Source organism: Falco punctatus (genome assembly GCF_963210335.1).
Source record: "Falco punctatus genome assembly, chromosome: 13".
NCBI classification, from domain to species: domain Eukaryota; kingdom Metazoa; phylum Chordata; class Aves; order Falconiformes; family Falconidae; genus Falco; species Falco punctatus.
The window spans coordinates 22,259,807-22,279,180 of record NC_137593.1 but is presented as its reverse complement, the minus strand read 5'-3'; the positions used below and the strand labels follow the sequence as shown (position 1 = coordinate 22,279,180).

Sequence of the window (19,374 nt, the reverse complement as noted above, 5' to 3'; positions counted from 1 at the left end):
CATCTCCCACAAACTCCTTGAACCATATTCGTCAAAAGATGGGAACTACTAATTCATGTCTTTGCACAGGGTTAGACCGAGACTGATCCTTTAAAAAGCATTCAGGAAATGAGTTTGCAAATGGCTTAAACAGGGTTCTTAAGGTGCAGATTTTGCATTCAGACTCTGCATCTCCAGAGAGGCTCTCAGAAAAGGTCCCTGTTTTTCTGTGGTGTACTGAATGAGTCACCTGTTAGAGGACAGACCATTCCCTCCTGTGGAAATATGCCTTCACCCCTTCTTTCAGACTAATATGATTGTGTAAGCTCACTAGCATGACACAGAACAAAATCCATTAACCACATCACTCCCAAAGAAAGCAGACTCATAAAACAGGAGAGCTCTGAATACATAGGGGTACAAACAGGATTAGTTATGGCACTGCTTTTGTTTCTGGTACCTTTTCAGCTCTTTTAGACAGCTCTTTCCTAGTCTCAGCTTTTGAGAAACACCTGTCTCTCAAAGAAGGTGATGTGAATCTCTGACATTCAGTCTGGGCCCTGCGCTGTAAACAAGCTACATCTGCATCTCCATAGGCACATGATTCACATCCCTGGATCCACGTTGTGTCTAAACTCTCCTGTTTTTCTACCGTCTGGGGAAGCTGCAGTGGTCATCAGTGATACAGTCACTGTAGCAACTGAGATCAGCAAACTATTTTTAATACCTTTTCCATGGTGTCTCATCCTCCATAGAAACCCATTCATCTCAAATACTTGTAAACCAAGACAATCAGGTGGTTAGAGAAAGCTCCTTGAAGCCTGATGCTTTTCAGTAGTAGATTAGTACATTCTTCCTTGAGAAACTAGTTTATGATTTTCCTGCACAGAACTCGCTGAATGTGATCTTTATTGATATATAATGAGCATTTCACTACTCTCATCATGTTGAATCAATACACACACATAGAATTTCAAGTAAATTTAAATAAACTCATTTGGTTGCCTTCATAAAAGTCCTATGAAAATATTCATAACCTTGTTACGTATCAGCTTTAAATCTGTCATCTCTTTTATTTTCCCCTTCTTTAATCATTTCATCTACTCCTCTCCCAGTTAATCTTTCTTTTGCATTCTTTATCTTATTCTATTCCCTTTTATTCCACTTTCATTTTGATCTTATTGCCAGGGGGCAAGAACTGATAGTGGTAGTACAGAGGAAGCATCCAGGTTTTGGAAAACAGAGGGGAAAGAAGAAATCCCTTAAATACATAATGACAGACTTAATTCATATTCTGGAATATCAGGAACTTTGTATGAACAGTAACTGCATTATTTTTAAAATTGCAAAGGAATAAAACAGTTTCCAGCCTTGAATCATTTGTCACAACTGACAATATCCTGCCTTTCAAGCAAGGAATATAACTATGCCACTGCTATTTTTGCAAGTCTGACAATGAAGTTGTTGCATGATAAAAGAAGATTAACATACTATCTACAGAACTGTGATATGTAAATACCATTTCTTTTCAAAAGTATATTAAAATAATTGTTATTTGGTGATAAAACATTAATGAAAATAATGTAAAGCTTTCAGACAGATTTAGTCTTTCATATAATGTTGTGGACTGAAGATCACCATATCAAATTCTGGTACTTCATTGGTTGTTGGCAGGCCTGGCTGGATAAGCGTGTAACTTCATAAGCAACTACCATGAAGAACATTTATATAAAAAGTGCTATGATCCAGACTTTATGTACTTGACAAGAAAATGCAGCTTCTTCTTATTGACATTTGGAAGGTGTAAAATATCATGAAAAGTTATTCTTGTCTTATGGTGAGCTGATATAGCATCAGACATGCAGAATGGGTCAATTAAGTTTTGTTAGCTTGCCTAGACCTTTTCAGGTTTTGGTTGCAAGGCTTCAGAATGGGTGATAGAGAATCGGGATTCTTTTATGTTCAATAGCACAATTTTTTATGTCCTTATGGATTTGCCAGCACCTTGTAAACTTCTTTTACTCTCATTAAAGCATGGAGAGAATGAATGTCATCTCTTATTTATTGCAAGTATCTATTTTGCCATTATGAAGAATAAATAGTATTACACTTCATAAAATCAAATCAGACATCTATATTTGTTCTGATAAGAGTAATAGACACAGAACAAACATTATCTCAGAAATCATTTCTTAAATACAGTTCAAGCACTGTATACGAACCCAGGCACAGAAAGTAGGTCTATATAGCACAGTACAGAAAAATAGGAAATATTACCCTCAGTGGAATACCTTGCTGGTGTAGTCGTTTTGCTTTCATTAGCCAGGCCATTTCTGTTCCAAAGTATGTAACTAACACTGCACAAAATGAAGAAGAAAGATAGAACTGGGCCAGAACTTCTCAACATTCAAATTTTGGACCTGATTTGTTTTACTTTGATTCATCCTCTTTGAAGAGAGGCACATGAAATTTGTCATTAAAATGACAAATGAAAACTGTCATAAATACATCATGTGTATGTGCTATACAGGTTAGCATCATACTGTTTTAAACTGAGAATTGTACTGAATGTTAATATGCTCCAAAAATACTCAAGCTGAGAATCTGATGTATTCATGTCAACAAATGAAAGTTTGACACCAATTGAACTTCAGTCCTAGGTTGAACTGGAAGCTATTTAATAGAACAGTTACCTTGATAAGCACAAATACAATTCCTCTTATGTCAATAGGAATTTAATTTCCTGTACTAATCGATAGATAATTGTTTATCAGTTTCTAAGTTCTTATTCAATCTTAAATTTGTACAGTTTGATTGAAATCCTGTAAGCTTATTGCCTAGTTTTGCTCCCTTTAATTGTGACCTCTGTGATCCACTGTTAACTATTTATCTTGTTGGTACACCCTCAAAGTTTACATTGCCCATTGTACCAAAAAAGAAAAAAAAAGAAAAAAAAATTTAAAATCCCCACCTAGTTACTATGCGTATTTAGAATTTAATTCTCAAAGCCACACCTGATGGCATTAGCCACGTACTCTTAACAGAGAAAAATGACACATCAACAATAATGGAATATATTAAATGCCTGAACATTACAAAACATACCACAGAATACAAATGCAAGCAGAGCAAGTAATTCTCTACTTGCCAGTACCCTCTAGTACCCTCATTCCTGCAGTTACAAGGTTTTAAGTAAATCTAGGAACAGAGAGAAGCAAATATTTTTTGCTTAGTTTCTGTTCCAAACTTGGTGTTACTTATTTGAGTGGCAGAGCTGCCGAAATTGAATAAAAATTGAGAACTACAGAAATGGTGAAGATGTTTTCATGAATACAAAATTGCTCCATTAATAATATCTGCTATTCTAAAACCAGCAGGGAAAAAAATCTCTCACTAGGTTGTATATGCATGTTGTTCTGTGGTCATGAAATATTTTGGGTTTCATTCGTTTGAAGGAATAGGTATGATTTTTACTTTTGCCTCCTGGAAAAGCCAGGAGTTGGTAGAAGGCAATAAGATATTTTTTTCCTCACATTACTTTTTGACTAACCAATAAGCAAAAGCCCCAGTTCAGTCTGTTTCCCCTGTTTCATAGTACTTGTGCTCAAGTGAAATTCCTTTGCTGCAGAAGTATCGTTTTGGTACAACACAGATCCAAATATATCAAATTTGAGAGTAAGACACTTGAGTTCAATATTCCTGTTCATTTTCAATACCACAACTCAAATTCACAAATAGATCAATAATAAAAGACCAGTTTGCCTCACAGCACTCAAAACTTTAACGCTTGACTTGACTGAAGTATCTTCAGCCTAAAACTAAATTGCATGCATTTTCAGACTTCTAACTTCAGTCTTCTCTTTTCCCTATACATATCCAAAGTCTAATTTTATCTTGCAAGTACAATTCTTTGTGTACTTCTCAGTTCTCTTTTTCTTTAGGAAACTTATTCACTCACTAGGATGACAAGGAAAGGTGCATTTTGAAACACGGTAGTGTATTTTGCCAAGTAACTACATGGAAAAAGAACAGTTGGGCACTAGGTTGCTATAGGAACTAGTGGAATTACATCATTTTGTTTACACACACACACACACACACACAGAGAGCTCTGTGTTATATAAAGAAAAACTGGCATCTGTACAGAACAAGGAACACCATCATCATTCCCAGCTAATCCTGACCTTAGCTCATCAGCTATATACTTTTTACAGGCACTTCCTACAGGAAGTCCCCATCCAATTTGCTTAAGTTTGGCTGCCTTCAACAGCCACTTTACACTTGATATGTCCGTAAACCAAATAACCTTCTAAATTAAGTTTCTAACATTCAGAAACATTCATTTTTTTCTTTTTTTCTTTTCATTCATCAGGATCCAATTGCTTAAAACATGAATTATTGTGAGCCCTGGGTCATATTTTCCAAATACCAAAGCAAAGCAAAATAGTCATTAGACTACTCCTTACTACTACTGCTCATCACTTTTCCTTGCAGACTTGTTCTGACTGTCTTATGTATAAAGGATGATAACATTATAATAACATAATAGAAGTAGTCACTGTAGTAGTTAATCCATACTAACAGAATCATGTGTTTGGTTTAGCATGACTAAGGGGAGCTATGGTTGCCACTGAAACTCAGTTATTCTTAAAACATATCACCTGGGTAAAGCCTGTGCAGAACAGAACTGCCCAGGGAGTTTGTGTACACAGTGAGACTACAGGGGTGCCGATGCAAGCCACACATGAGATGTGGGAGGGCTCAAGAGCTGTCACACTGCAAAAGAGCTGACGTGGTAGCACAGTGGTCCTGCTTGTGGATGGAAGAATATCAGCCCCAAATAAGACCAGATTTAATAAGCAAATCCTCACCACACTCTGCAGTTAAGTTCAAACTATTGTGACTTTATAGGTATGTAGAAAGTTTCACACCCCTGGAGAACGTAAAGCACATGAAACCTCTCTCAAAGAAATCCGAACAGCAAGCGATCTGCATACGCTTTGGTTCTTTACTTCAGCCTTCTTAATCTGTAATCTTATTTTAGAGCATTTTTAGTACAACGTCTCACTAAGATGTGAGATTAAACCATATGCGGTATATAAATCGTACAGGTTATTGACAATGACATTATAAAGGGTATATGGAGCATTTCATGAAATACTCTAAATTACATTGTAATGGTTCTGTTGCAGCTTTGCAAACATCACAGCGTTATTAAAGAGACATAGTACTCCACAGCTGAGAACATCAGTCATTCAACTACTTCAGCCACATTTAGTGTTATTATAACTCCACAACTCTCCTGTATGGTTACATACAGTTCATGTTGTGCACAATAAAACAGTAATTTTAAAAAACACCTTTACTATTTGCTTGCAGTAAAGACTGATAAAGTTAAATAACTTAGGCTATTCTGCAAAATGCCAGAATTAAAAGATAATATTTTATTGGGGGGGAGGGGGGGACGGGGAGACCAACCCAACAACAGAAAAACCATGATGCTCTGTGGAATTGCTTTCTTCCTTGCCCATACTTTTGCCCTGTTTATTCCCAAATCTGTAATGTCCCAGTGACAATAAAAAGACTGAACGTATAGGTTCCAAACTCCAGGGGACGTTTTGTGCTTGTATATTGAAATATTTCATTTACTTTAGTACTGGCCACATGATAATGCAACGAGGCAATTTTCAGAGGCATTAAACTAGTTTAAAATACAAATTAATTTTGAGGCCAGGTATTTGTATTCATCTTCTTGTTTTGTAAATCCTTCATACCAAACTGTCTTGTTTGCCTGTACAATTATTTATGGAGGACGAATTTTCAGCCTGAATGAAGTGAACAGAATGTGGTGATCTGAGCGTTACTTTCTGAAATCACAGTACTATATTCATGAAGGACTCGAATCCATATGAGATTTTCTTTCCTGATTAATTGTGGAGTTGTGCCTGAGATATGTTATTAATGTAGGCTTCACATTGTCAATATACCCTTCCAGTAAGGGCGGGAAAAAGAGGGGGGAATAATATTTTTTTTTTAATTACATGAAATAGCAAATTAAATTAGGACACAAGAAGATTAAAAGGACATTCAGAAGAGTCTGATGAAAGCCCTAATTAAATAATTTATGAGGAAAGCTTTCTGGGATACTTTTTCCCTGGCTCACAGCATACATAAGTTAATACAATTAAATTATATAATAATATTTGAGAAGAAATATCATCCCTTGAAAATTAGAATTACTTCACCTTTTAATACAGAGTACTGTCTCTACTATACCAGACATCAGTAGCTAGATGATGTTGAACAATCCACATAGTATCACATACAGATTGACAGACAGTCAATATAAGCATAAAAGAGTTCCTGTAATATTTAACAAACCATATAAACATGACTTCTTAAAAAAAAACAAATTGAAACAGATAGGAAAAATAGAAACAGAACTCCTGTTTACTGCAGATAAACACACTTCGTTTCATTTTCCAATTTACTTTCACTTCATACAATCGGCCTATTTTGTTTGCCAGGCAGATTCTTTGTCTTTTTTTCCTTTGATTCTGATTGACACATACACAATTAGAGTTACAGACATGTTAATTAATGTAGTGATTGAACATTATGACTGAACAGTGTTCATTAAATGGGAGAATAAAATTCAATCATGACTAAATATGTTTATACAAGTCAACTTTGTTTCAAAAGCATGGGGTTATTCTAACAAATCGATTTGGATGTATAAGTGTACCATTATTCAAATAATTTTAAAAGTAACACAGCTCAAAGAAAAATACCATTTTCTACACCAGCAGAGCATGTAATAGTTTGTCATAACAAGCAAAGTTTAACTTACACAAAAGTTCACTGCAGTTCCTTGCAAGCTTTATTCTAGAAGGAATGGATCACACTTTAACATGACACAACATACTGACATGTTGTCTGCTTGTTGCTACCCAATTTTACCATTATTTTAGAAAAACAGGAGTTACTTTTTCTCTCCATGGGACGTTCCTTACTTTTAGAGGCCTGTAAATACTGACTCGCCCACTTATAACAGCCACTCAAAAAGTCTAAACTGCACATTAATAGGTAGTTCACAACACACAGCTACTTCAAACAGTATCTTTAGAATTCACTTATCTTGTAAGAGTTCTCATACATTTTCATTTAGTTAATACAGGAGGGACAAATGCATTACATTGTGACTTCTTTTGTATCCCTGACGCAGTGGATATCCTGTATGATTTAAATTACTATTAGTGCTTAAAAGCATATTTGAAGTGGACTCTGTATTGATACCCTAAAGCCTACTGTCCCATCAACAAACGTTTGTGTCAGTCAAAAATCCTTGGGAAGACCCCTCTGGGAGTTAACAGCACATACTTTTCCTAATATTAACAAGCAGAGAGCTATAACTTCCCACCTTCAACACACAATTAGAAGCCTTAGAGACCAATTGCACTTCTAATTAATATTTACGTGAACTAGATCTTCTAACATGCAATACACCATTTCTTTTTTCTTTTTCAGAATGTGACTTGGAAATACATTCTTTGCAGTTCATCCTATCCCTGAAAACATGCTGGGAATAACAGAACAGAGCATGGTATGTAGCATCACACACACACTTTGAACATAAAAATAATATCACTTAAAATCCATTTCTCTAAAGCCTTATATTTGGATCAACAGTTTCAGAATTATTCTACAATTTAACCAGTCATAACTTCTATAAATAATTTATTTTATCCTCTTTCCTTACCTTCATCCAAGAACGTGGTTTTCTTCTTTCAGGCTTATGCAGAACTTGGGGCTGTCCTCGAGGGCCTTGATCTTTTAAGAGGCTATTCCATCCGTTTGGGTTCCATCAGGTGAATAAGCTGGAAAAGGTATTCAAGAGGAAAATATTACTCACAAGTGACACTTTCAGACACATCAGCAGTGCCTGTCCCTCGGGAATGGGACTCTAGCTTTCTAAAAGTCAAGATGTCCTCAAAAGACATTAATCTTGGCTGCCTCTGCATTCAGTAGGTATCCACTTCTGGAGGATGACCAATCTATATGATGTGTAACCACAGATGTTGCTATAACTCAAGTGTCCCTCAACACCAAGTACAGACAAGTACCTTAATTCTCAGAAATTTGGAATTTTAATGTAAACTAGGTGAAGCAGAAGCCATTAGTAACAGCTGTCAGGAAATGCTTAATTTTCTATCATTTTCAGTAAATTGTTTTTAATGCATGTAATTGTCAAATGAAATGCATTCATTTAAATCATCATGAAATTTGTGTAGGATTAATGTAAAGCTTGTTGAAGCTGTTTAAACTCACAGTTATTCTTTCATAATTAGTATGGGTTACGAGCACATCATTACCATAGCTCAGTGAACAGGTGGGAGTATTTTAGAAATCAGTAACTCCAGTGAGTCTTAGCTACCTCGCCCACACCTGAAACTGCACATCTGAAGATAGATAGAGTTCAAGCACCTACTATAAACAAACCAGGAAAGGCTATTTATGTCCTGGCTGGTGCAACATTTCATACTTTGTTCCTTTCTCTAAATGTACTTTTTATTTATTAGTAGCTTGACATATTACTATGGCACTAACCAATAAGTTTTCAAATTTCTTGATGACAGTTACACTTCATACAGTGTCTTTTGAAGCTGTTCCCTTGGGAGCTACAAAGGGTAATGGAGCTGAGCATGTCCCATGTGCTCTTAATTCAGGGAGCCATGTGCTACTGCCAGGGCCATGGGCACTGAGAACACTGATTATTTTAATGAAAATTAAAAAAAAAATAATATATGAACTGGTAGAGGCTGATCAAGTGCTTTTTAGTGGAAAGTATGACAGAACAACTCAAGGAACAAGAAGAAAAAGAAGTATGATGGTGTTAATAACATGCTGCAAGCAATAAACATTATCAGAAAAAGGCAACATATCCCAAAATTTAATGCAGATATAACATGCTTAAAGGAAAAATTTGGGCACGTGAGGAAGAAAAAAAATTGCAAATTAATTACAGTTGGTTATGCCTGCTGCACCCAGCTGGTTGAGCATTAAAATACATACCACTAACTTGTCCATACAAGCAACCAGCATTTTTTATTTTATCTTCAGCATATCTTTTCTACTGAATTAACAACTGCCTTTTATTTCTACAGTTCAGCATAGTAGTGAATGAACACAGAGAATGACTTATATGCAATGGTATCCTCTTTTTACGTGCCACAATGTATCATGCTCTGATTTATAAATGATAAATTTTAAGCACCTAATACAGAGACAAGTTTTTTTTATTTTTGTAATACACAACTGAATTTACATCACAGCAGCAATTTATTGGCAAGATAGTGAATTTACTGGTCATGCACAAAAATATATATTATTCAACAGTTTCCTAACTGATGCCCCTGATTCATAAACAAGTTAGGTGATTTATAAAATATAAAATTGAATCAGTAACAGAAGATTCTGGAAAGCAAAGTAGAAGTGGACAATTCCTATTCAGGTACCTTGCTTTTATTTCTCACATTTTTCCAAGTAACAGAGTGAAAAACTGCTGTTATTTCTCACATATTATGGCAACAGTGAAACCTGAAAATTAACTCCAACATTTAAAGAAATTGATGTATAACTGTACAAATATCAGCACTACCTTACTACGTAGAAAACCAGTATCCTCTCAGTTTTTTCTAGATGACCAAAGCTGCTATCAGTTTTCTTGCACTCATCATGGTCACCATTTTTCTGTATAAATTTACATTCTAAACCCTTTCAATCTAAACAAAACACCTCTATAATAATATTCCCCAAACCAGATATTTTGTTATATTTTGTTGAATTGTTCCCTACCTTCTTTGTTTCTAAGCAGTTGCCTGCAAGAGCTCCTTTACACTGATCTTCTCCTGGATGTGGAACTTCCCCCACCCCGTCTGGCACCACAGGTGTCCTCACTAAGCAGCATTGTCCCAGGTGCAGGACGAGCTTTCCACAGACAGCTCAACTTAAGGAGAACATCAATAAATTTTGCAACACAGACTTGCAGCAGTTTGAAGCCAAATATTTGGAGTGTTAAACAAAATAATTTGTTTCATTTCTCTCAACAAACCAAACAAAATCTAGAAGCAATTAAGCAAATTAAAAACTTAAATTTTAGAAGTACATAGCTAGAAAAGTTTCTAACACTGTTGGAACAGATACAGGGCTTTTAACACCTAGAGACAGGTGAAAGCTGCAAAACAAAGATGATGAATATTCATTCAGTTTGTATTAAAGCCCTACCTTTTTGGTAAGCGGGGGGGAAGGATATCAAAGTATTATCTCTCTGTTTCTGGCTTCTGAAGAAGGCAGCTGAAGGGTAAGGCTGCTCATTAGCAGTATATTTATAAGAAGAAAAAAACCCCACAGTATATCATGGTACTTGCTGGGGGCAGTGTTACGTCTTTAATTGCTGAAAGCTAGTCACCTGTAATTGTGTTATGTGCTCATGCCAAAACCTGAAGCTAAAGTTTGTGTCACGCTACCATGGATGGACATAATGCATTCATCTTATTGCACATACTTAACAATGGCCAAAAGTAACAACGTAAACAGGCCAAGATGCATTAAAGCTGATAGGGTTCTGCAAAATTGCCACAAGCAGAGAATCCCTTTTGCTAGCTTCTGTAAGTTACTACGCTACAAGGGTGTCATACAGTATGTCCGATTGCAAATAAGTATATGAAAATTGGGATATGGTGCTTAATATTTTCTTCTGTTCTAATCATAATTAATTTCTTTCTGTTTTTACCTCCAGAAAGGCAAACTGTTTAGAAACTATCTCTATTCTTTTCACCCTTGGTTTTGTTGTTATAGTTTTCTGACCCTATCAAACTAAGGATAAGAATGCCTCAAGTAACGTGCATTTTACACCGATACTATCAAACACATAAAGGCATTCTAGGAAATGTTCCTGAAGCTCCTCTTTTTCAAGGTCTAAACCTTTTTCGTCATCTTGAAGTATTCATTACTTGGCCAGATTATCTGCAGGGCTAAACATCGTAACTCAAATAGGAGCTGTGTCAAGAGCAAAGTGAAAGAGGTCAGCAATATGAAGGTTCCACAGTTGCACTCACATTCAAAGAGAGACTTCTATATGCTTAAGCACCTTTTGCAAAGGTACTTAACTTCTGTGTACACACTAGCAAAGTCTCCAAAGGCATTTAGATATTAATGAGAAAACTACTGAAGTAATGCTCAACTGAAAGAAAAAAACTTGAAACAGGAAATCAAAAGTCAATCTGAAAAAGTTTAATACACAGAATCTTCTTTTAAGTATGGACTTTAAAAGATATGGCTTTCAATTATTGTAAGGATCATATTTATGATCCAGACACCAGACTTTGGTTATGAAATAAGCTGAGTATGGACTTTGAAAAAAACCCAAACCTTAAGTAATTGTCATATCAGTTCCTAAGTTAGACACTAAATGTCTAACCCACGGAAACAAACGTGTTGTAGTCCGAGTCCAGCTCAGCCTCACACGGGGCACCAATTGTTGCAGCACAAACAAGCTATCAGGCTGCAACAAGACTTTCACCATCAGTCAGATGCTCCTACCCATGTTGTTTTTCTTTCCTCCAGAGGCCAGACTACACTGCTCCTCCTCTCCCACCATCCTCAGGGCTATTTAACTACTTAGCAGAATGAGCTACACCTGCACATCATCCATGTCAATCAACCCACTGCCTTCCAGGCAAGGCCACAACTGCATGTCATCAGTGCTAATCAACCCACTGCATTCTTCTAACAAATGTGCATTACAAAAGGAACAGACTCATGAAGGAAGAAGCACTTTTCTTTAGAGAGTCATGATTTCACTTGTTCATCATAGTGTCTGCCTGGGATCATTCACATGCTACTCTTCATCAAGACACTAAATCTAAACAAGATCCAAAAGTTTTGCTTAGCAAGTACAAGAGAATAGGGATGCTTGAGGTAGATCAGTACTCAGCTAGGCTGCTCCAGCTCTGTAAGAAAAAGCTGAGAGAGGAAACACAGGTTTTTAAAATCTAAGGCCTGAGAAGACCATATTAGACTGGAATTTTGAGAACTAAATATTAGCTGGGGTAAAAATTAAACCCTAGGTTCTGATGTGAACTTCACAGGCACATTTACCTAGAGATGAAAAATGATGTTACAGAAATTAGTATTAAATTTATTTTCAAAGAAGCATAAGGCACCTAACACCCAGTATAATTCAATGGAAGGAGGAAGAGGGCATTTAATTCCTTTAACTTATCTTGAAAAATCTTATCTACACAGTAAGAGTGCAGCTTGCAGATTGGGAATTGTGCCAGGGCTGAGCAATACAGTTCAAGAAGGACCACCAATCTCTCTCTAAATGTTGGAGGCTGCATTAAATCAAGACTAGAGGCACTAGTTCTGTCAGTTGTATTTCAGGGAGTACATGAAATCAAAAGTAATCTAAAAGTAGTCAGTAATCCATTATTTCTAGGAGAAAATAAGCAGTCATAAGCAACAGATTACTTTTTCAAAGTGGCTTTAACAACAATCTTCTGACCAAAGGAGACACCTAGGTTTTAAAAAACAATCTTAAAGAGAAAGTTATCCCTACCTGAGGTATCTGTATTGCAGTCTTAAAGCTTTAGAAATTTTTCTTTATAGGTGTTATGGCTGGATAAGCAACCACAATCCTCACTGTTCAAGGTATAACAGTCAGAAGGCAGGAAATTTAAGGAATAATTTTCTTAGTTCCTTTGTATAAGACATTTATGGATTTCTTTTTCACAAGAGTCCTCACAACAAACAAAAATTATATAGAGCAGTTGGTTAGTTAGGTAGTGTAAGGTGGTGTATGAAAACCACGTTTACTTCTTAATAACTAGACAAAGCAGAAAGCTTGATACAAAAGAAACTGAAACCACTAAAATGGAAATAGATTAATTACTGGTTTAGGTAACTGAACTCTTAAATCAGAAAATTTGGAATTTGGAAGTATCATCACAAAATAATACATTAAATTTGAATCCTGATCAACAATCTACTTTCAATAAAACATCTGTCCAATTTTAGAGCCTTTGTGCCACTGAGCACTTGTAAATATATCCAGCAATGTGAACAGAAGACTTTGCATGAAAAAATGATCCCATTTTCAATTGTGTTCCACAACATATAATGAAAGAAGGAAACAAGCTTTTTCAAAGTATACAACACTTGATCTGAAACATATTATCTCTAGTGATCATAATCCACTGAAATACATCCATGATAAACAAACATAGGTCACGTGTCATGTCTAGATACCCAAACATACATACTTAAATCCATTTTTGAGAATCTAAGCATATAGTCCTTGTTAAGCAAGAAATTGAAGCACATTAATAGTTCCTACTGACTTGGAAGGCAATCAGTCAACAGCATTCACACTGAAGCTTTTACATGCTTAAAGTTAAATACTGTTAGTTACCTTGATGAAACAAGTGGAAAGGCTGTGGATGCCCCTGAAAGTCAGCCTATTCGTTTTGCTGAGTATGGACATATAAATTTGACAATAGGCTTTCATATGAAGGAGCATTGGTGTAATAATCATGGTACTGCATAAAGCATTTATTTTACAGTTTAATAACTCCTACAGAATATGTCAACTGCATGTCAAGCACTACAATTTTCACCACAATGTAACACTTCTTAGGGTTTCTGATACCATCGATCACACACAGTTCTAAAAACTCATCACTGATGAACAGAAAAAAGGAACCATCTATTCTGGTACAAATAACAGTGATTTGTCACCTTGCCTTCATTTAAAGAAAATTAAAATAAACCACTCGTCATCTTCCATCAAACTCTTCTGCTTCTGTCACTAACAAATTCAGCTCCCATTTTTCCCCATTTACTAATCTTTTCTAATCAAATTGAACACAAGACTTTCAATCATTCACAGATAAAATGCACAGAGCTATTTCCAGATGTGCTGGATTCCTGCATCTAATGCAACACTGAAATTCTGATAAGTACAGGAAGAAAAACATAAAACTGCATTGATAGTAATAATATCTGGTTTTTCTAGAAGTAAAAACTAAATAGATGACTATTTTCATAACTTGAGGAGAAACTAAGAGGAAATGAGGAACCCAGACAAAAAAGAGGGAACAAATTCTTGTAATTATATCAGAAAAATCAAGGGAATCCAAGTTATTCTGGCACAAATGAACATAAAATCTGGATTTTTTTAGAACCAATTATCAAGTGGCTTAACCCAAACAGAATTACTTACTTAAACTTCTGAATTACTCATTTGCTCCCCGCCAAACCCAAAAAAGGTACAAATGAGAGACAAAGCAAACTGCAATTCCTATATGATGAGCTCTGCAGCTCCTGAATCAAATGTTTAAAACCTACTTAGTACAGCTACCAGTAATGGTACAGCTACTGCAAGACCAGTTTGAGAAAAGGCTACAAAATCCATCCAGTGTCAGTAAGTGCTTGACAACTTCTTATGTATTTGGAGGCAAGGTACTTGCTGATATTAATTTCATAACTTGTGATAGCATCAATAACGCTCTTTCTTCAACATTTCAAAGTTTTTCCCTCAGTCTCCAGAAATTTTTTTTGTTTCAGAGACAAAAATATCTTTAAGCAGTATTTCCATTAAGTATCTGCCTGCATACATGACTGGCTGACCTGTTTGACAAATCAGTCTGCACTTAGAGGTGTCAAACTGCAGACAACAGCAGAAGGCATTTTGGTCCTGCTAACAGCTGCCAACTTCAGAGTTTATAATTGGTTACCATCTGGGATATATTTTTTTAAAAAGCTACAGGTCAGTAGTTTTACTTTGTGAATTTTTAAGAGATGACTGAGCATGCAAAAGGGCTGTAGACTTTACAGCCACAGAAAGAGGTAACAGACAACAAAACAAAGATATACAGACAAACCAATCCAAACAGAATGATACAGACAGTAAAATATAAAATAAAGATATAAGGAATAAGTGATTAAAGCACTAGGTGCTTGAGATTGGAACTATGGGGATTAATGTGAATAGTCTTCAAGAAGAAAAAGAAAGAGTGATTATCATAAAATATCACTATGTCTGGCAAAGATAATTGAAGCTACAAAGTGTAACTCTAACTAAGAATAAATTCAAAATAAAAAAAAAAAACACCCTAAGCCAAAGAGATACAGAATAAATGAAAAAGAAAAAGAAATTGCAAAAAACTGTGCAAATGAAGAAAGTAATAATGATAAATGGTAAGGCGAAAAGACCAAAAACTCCCTGAGGAAATGGCTCAAGGGAGCAAGCTGTTCAGTTGTAAAGAAAGCCAAAAGTAATCTGGCAAAAAATTTTAAAAAACTAAGGAGAAGTGAAGGTGGGTAAGCTATTCTGTAGAGCATTTTTGATACCTTTTCTTCATTAATTTAGTCAGAGACAGGGGGGAAAAAAGCTGAAAAAGTGAATTGCATTACATTGTGTTTGGAATGTGATAGGATTAGACAGTGTGAAACCATAAGATAAAGCCATTAAAAACACATAAATCAAGGAAAAAATATATATTATATTTGACAATTGGAGCCTGTGGAGCCAAATTCTGGGTACGTGATGATGGTGCAACCTTTTGTGATCTTCATTCATCCAATAGTTAAAGACAAGGTTTTCCCAGCACTTCTGTGATACACATCCTTCTGATATACAAGCTGTAAATTGCATTTCAAAGAAAAAGCATCTGGTTGGTAACAGAGACCATTATGCTATAAACAGCTGTGATTGCACTCATGTGAATTTGAGGAGCTAGTGGAGACCAAAGCAAGATAAGCTTGTTGCAAGAAACTAAGTTGATTTGGCAAAGAGCTATGCACACTCGGGTACAATGCCAGCTGAAGTTTAAGTCTGTAAATACAGATAGCCAAAGGGTACGGGTTTTTTTCTTTTAATTATTTTTTTAATAAGGCTTGTTTCAAAGGATCAAAATCTTTTTCCTTCAGTCCTTTCTTGAGGTTTATACTATAGTGTCATCAGAAAAGGAGTTTAAAAATTACGTAGCAGAAATAGTGATTTTGTCATTCTCTGACATGGTGAAGTAACACACTACCTGTTTCATTGCTGTCATTTGGCATCTGGTCCTTTCATTTTCTAATGTAATAATTCAGAATAATTTTGTTCTTTTTCAAATGTTTAGCTGACATTTTTATCATCTTGACAGATTCAACTGCTTCAAGCTCATCCTCTAAAGAAGAAACATGAAGAGAAAAGTATTTCTGTAATTAGCAGAACTAAGAAGTCTGCCATCTTAAATATACACAAAGGACTAAATGGATAAAGTGGGCTAAGGTGTGGCAAATAACTCATGATTGAGAGAAAAGTATATGAACAATGTAAACTTTACTTAGCTAAACTAGCCCTTTCTGCTTCCAAAGCTCACAAAATTAAAAATGTTTAAAAATACTATGATTTTATGAGGTGGAGATTGTATTTTGTTTAGTACCTGTGAAAGGAGATGTCTAACCTTGTTGAAGCTCATTTTTATGTCATCTTCAACAGTATCCTCCAAACTTGGACAAAAAAACCCAAACAAACCGTATCATTTTTTTGTTTGGTTTACACTTGTTTAATAATTTTATCAGGTGCTTCTTGGGTCTAGAATAATTAGGAACAGTGAATATTGAATCTTTGTTTACCTGCTGCAAACCTTCATAGTTGTACAGAACTCATGACCAGCACAAACCCTTATCTGTATGAGTCTCATGATCCTCAGTCATATAGATAAACCATGATCATCCACACCAAACATTTTACAAATAACCTTAGCTAATCTACATAAACCCTGTTGATAAACGATCACTTTAGAATCACTTTTCTGTGTCTCTTATCACTTACTAAACTTCAAAATTGACCCTGCTTTGAAAGGGGTTGGACCAAATGACCTTAAGATGTCCCTTCCATATTAAATCATTTTATTAGTATTTTGGCCCTGATTCTGAGTGTTAAGATAAAATAGCGATAGAAATATCCAAGACCTCTTTTTGAAAATCCTATCACTATCCATGCCCAGTGGTGATTCTTTCTTCCTAACAGTGTGAGCTCTCACTGAAGTATTGCCAACAGTTAAGGTATGAATACATGGTGAGGTATGAACATGTAGCATTGTTTCTGTAGTTTTTTGATGTTGAAAGGATATATATCCATGCTATCACTTTCCCTGCTCTTACAGAACTGATTGTCTATTACCTCCATCTATCCAAGTGCATTTATGGTATCTGGAAAACTTAATTATCTTCAAGGTTTAGACCACTTCTGTGAGTGAAACTTGCCATTGGGTTGAAAGCCTCTTGAAGGTGACAGAGATGAACGATACGACTCTTGTACAGACAGAATGAGAAAAGCACTAAAAGAAGGAGGGTATTCTGAGTGTGACTGGAGACACATTCAAAGCATCAGGTTTATGAGAATAATAAGAAGTATTACACATTTGTTTTCTCAGCATGTTTAGATAAAAAGGATGCTTATCACAATGATTTGAGTTATGTTTGAAACAATTCTGTAGAGTAAATTTGAGTAGTTCTTAAAAATTATGAAAGAGTCAATATTCCATTTAAGTTTTTTCTTCAGCTTTGCCCCAACATGAAAAAATATAAGAAGTCTGTTCTATTTATATTTCCCGCTAATTTAATGAATGTGAAGAAAAAAAATCAGAACCAATTTGGTAGTGCTTAAATACAAACATATACTAAATGTTATAGTATCACTTCTTTATTAAGCAAAGCCTAAGATAAATACAGAAATACTTTTGATGACGTTTTCGGTAAGTCACATTTGAATACTGTGAATAACAGAGAAAGCAAAGATTCTATAAACAGCTTACAGGGCACTGCTGTATCTTTTCCAAGTTTTATTCTGTGCTGTCCTATTTCATTTCACATTAACATTTACGACAATGCTGCATCAAGTTTCTTCTTATAATTGAGGTGTCAGTGCCAGCTATTGTTATGGGTAGCTTAGAGTTCCTAGAGGTCAAATCCAGCTCTGCTCTGGCTGCATTGAACACACAATTACTCCAGTGTTACATGATCTGGAGGAACAAACAAGGTCATACTTAAGAAGGAAGGGCAACAGACCTGTTAGTCCTTTCCTCGCATTAAATCTGTGCCTCACACAGGTACCAGTAGGCCAGGAGACTCGTCTAAATTCCTTATATCTGACTGATGGGGATTTTACTGTGTTTCTATTGACTTGTAAAACTCTTGTTTTCCATAACTAAGAAAAAACACTTGAATGTCTAAGAGATTACTGGATTTTTATTCGTAAAAATAGATAATCTGACTTTTCAGAAAGCTAGAGAATGAAGTTGCATTGGAATTTTCATTTTAGTTTATTCCTGAGGTATGAAATCAATTTTCTGGTTTGGGCCTTTCAATTAATGCTAATGAGCATCTCACCATCAATCTAAGCAACACTCTACTAATTATCTTGAGCGCTGAAGGATCATGGAAGAACCATTCTTCATGGAGCTTTTACAGTCTGAAGAATTTACCTCTTCTTTTCCATCTGTGAAGTCAAGCAAATATTCCTATGGCAAAACAATATGAGGAAAATGTTCCGTAAACTTATAGGCGCTTCATGGCTGTTCAGCAGGCTACTGCTGAAAAGATCCAGCCCCATATTTGCAAGCCAGCTGTCCATGGATCAAACAGACAGAGCCTGTGTACAGCAAACATTTCATAGCCTTCACAAAGCTCAGTTGTGCAAAAGGAAGTCAGGTTGGTTTTGCGTTGAGATAAGGAACTATGATATACTCCCAAGATTAGCTACATTTGGTCTAAGCAGTTTACAAATACTTACGACCTTCCACAGTATGGGGGATATTGCACATTTCATGATAAACACACCACTTTAGGGGAACAAATCAATATACAAATGCAATAGCAATCAAAATGATAAACCTATTCCAGATAGTCAATATGATATATAACTAATGAAAAACAGTTCCAAGCAATATAAAAACTGGTGAAATTACACTGGACTGGCCCTGCTATAATTGAGAGGACAATATAGCCTGCTTTACATTAAAGATAGTTCTAAAGCTGGAAGCATAAGCTAAATGCAGATCTTGTACTGAACCGGTCACATCAAGTCAGAACTGCACAGTGGAAAACACAGAAGCAAAGCTGAGAACAAAACACAATCAAGGGTGAAAAGGCATGGACAAATCATGCAAATCTGGCACTTCAAGGTCCAACAAAGTGCCTGTTGTAAGTCAAGTGAAAAGTCTTAAAATCCAGAAAGCTTAAACCAGAAGTTATTATGAAAGGTTTCAGAACAGCGCTAACATACTTCAGCTTTTCAAGCAAGTAATAACTACAGCAGTGGCATTTGCATTAATTGAAATATTT

At 35.6% G+C, this 19,374-nt stretch overlaps 1 protein-coding gene across 2 annotated transcripts in view; it reads right to left on the bottom strand.

Annotated features, from left to right (window-relative positions):
- SPSB4 (splA/ryanodine receptor domain and SOCS box containing 4) overlaps positions 1-19,374 on the bottom strand; it is a 344,833-nt gene that overhangs the window by 158,879 nt on the left and 166,580 nt on the right. For both annotated transcript variants that reach the window (XM_080410339.1, XM_080410338.1), the window contains exon 5: positions 7,739-7,856. The gene's annotated coding sequence lies outside the window, so the exon portion shown is untranslated. The remainder of the gene's footprint in view (positions 1-7,738; positions 7,857-19,374) is intronic.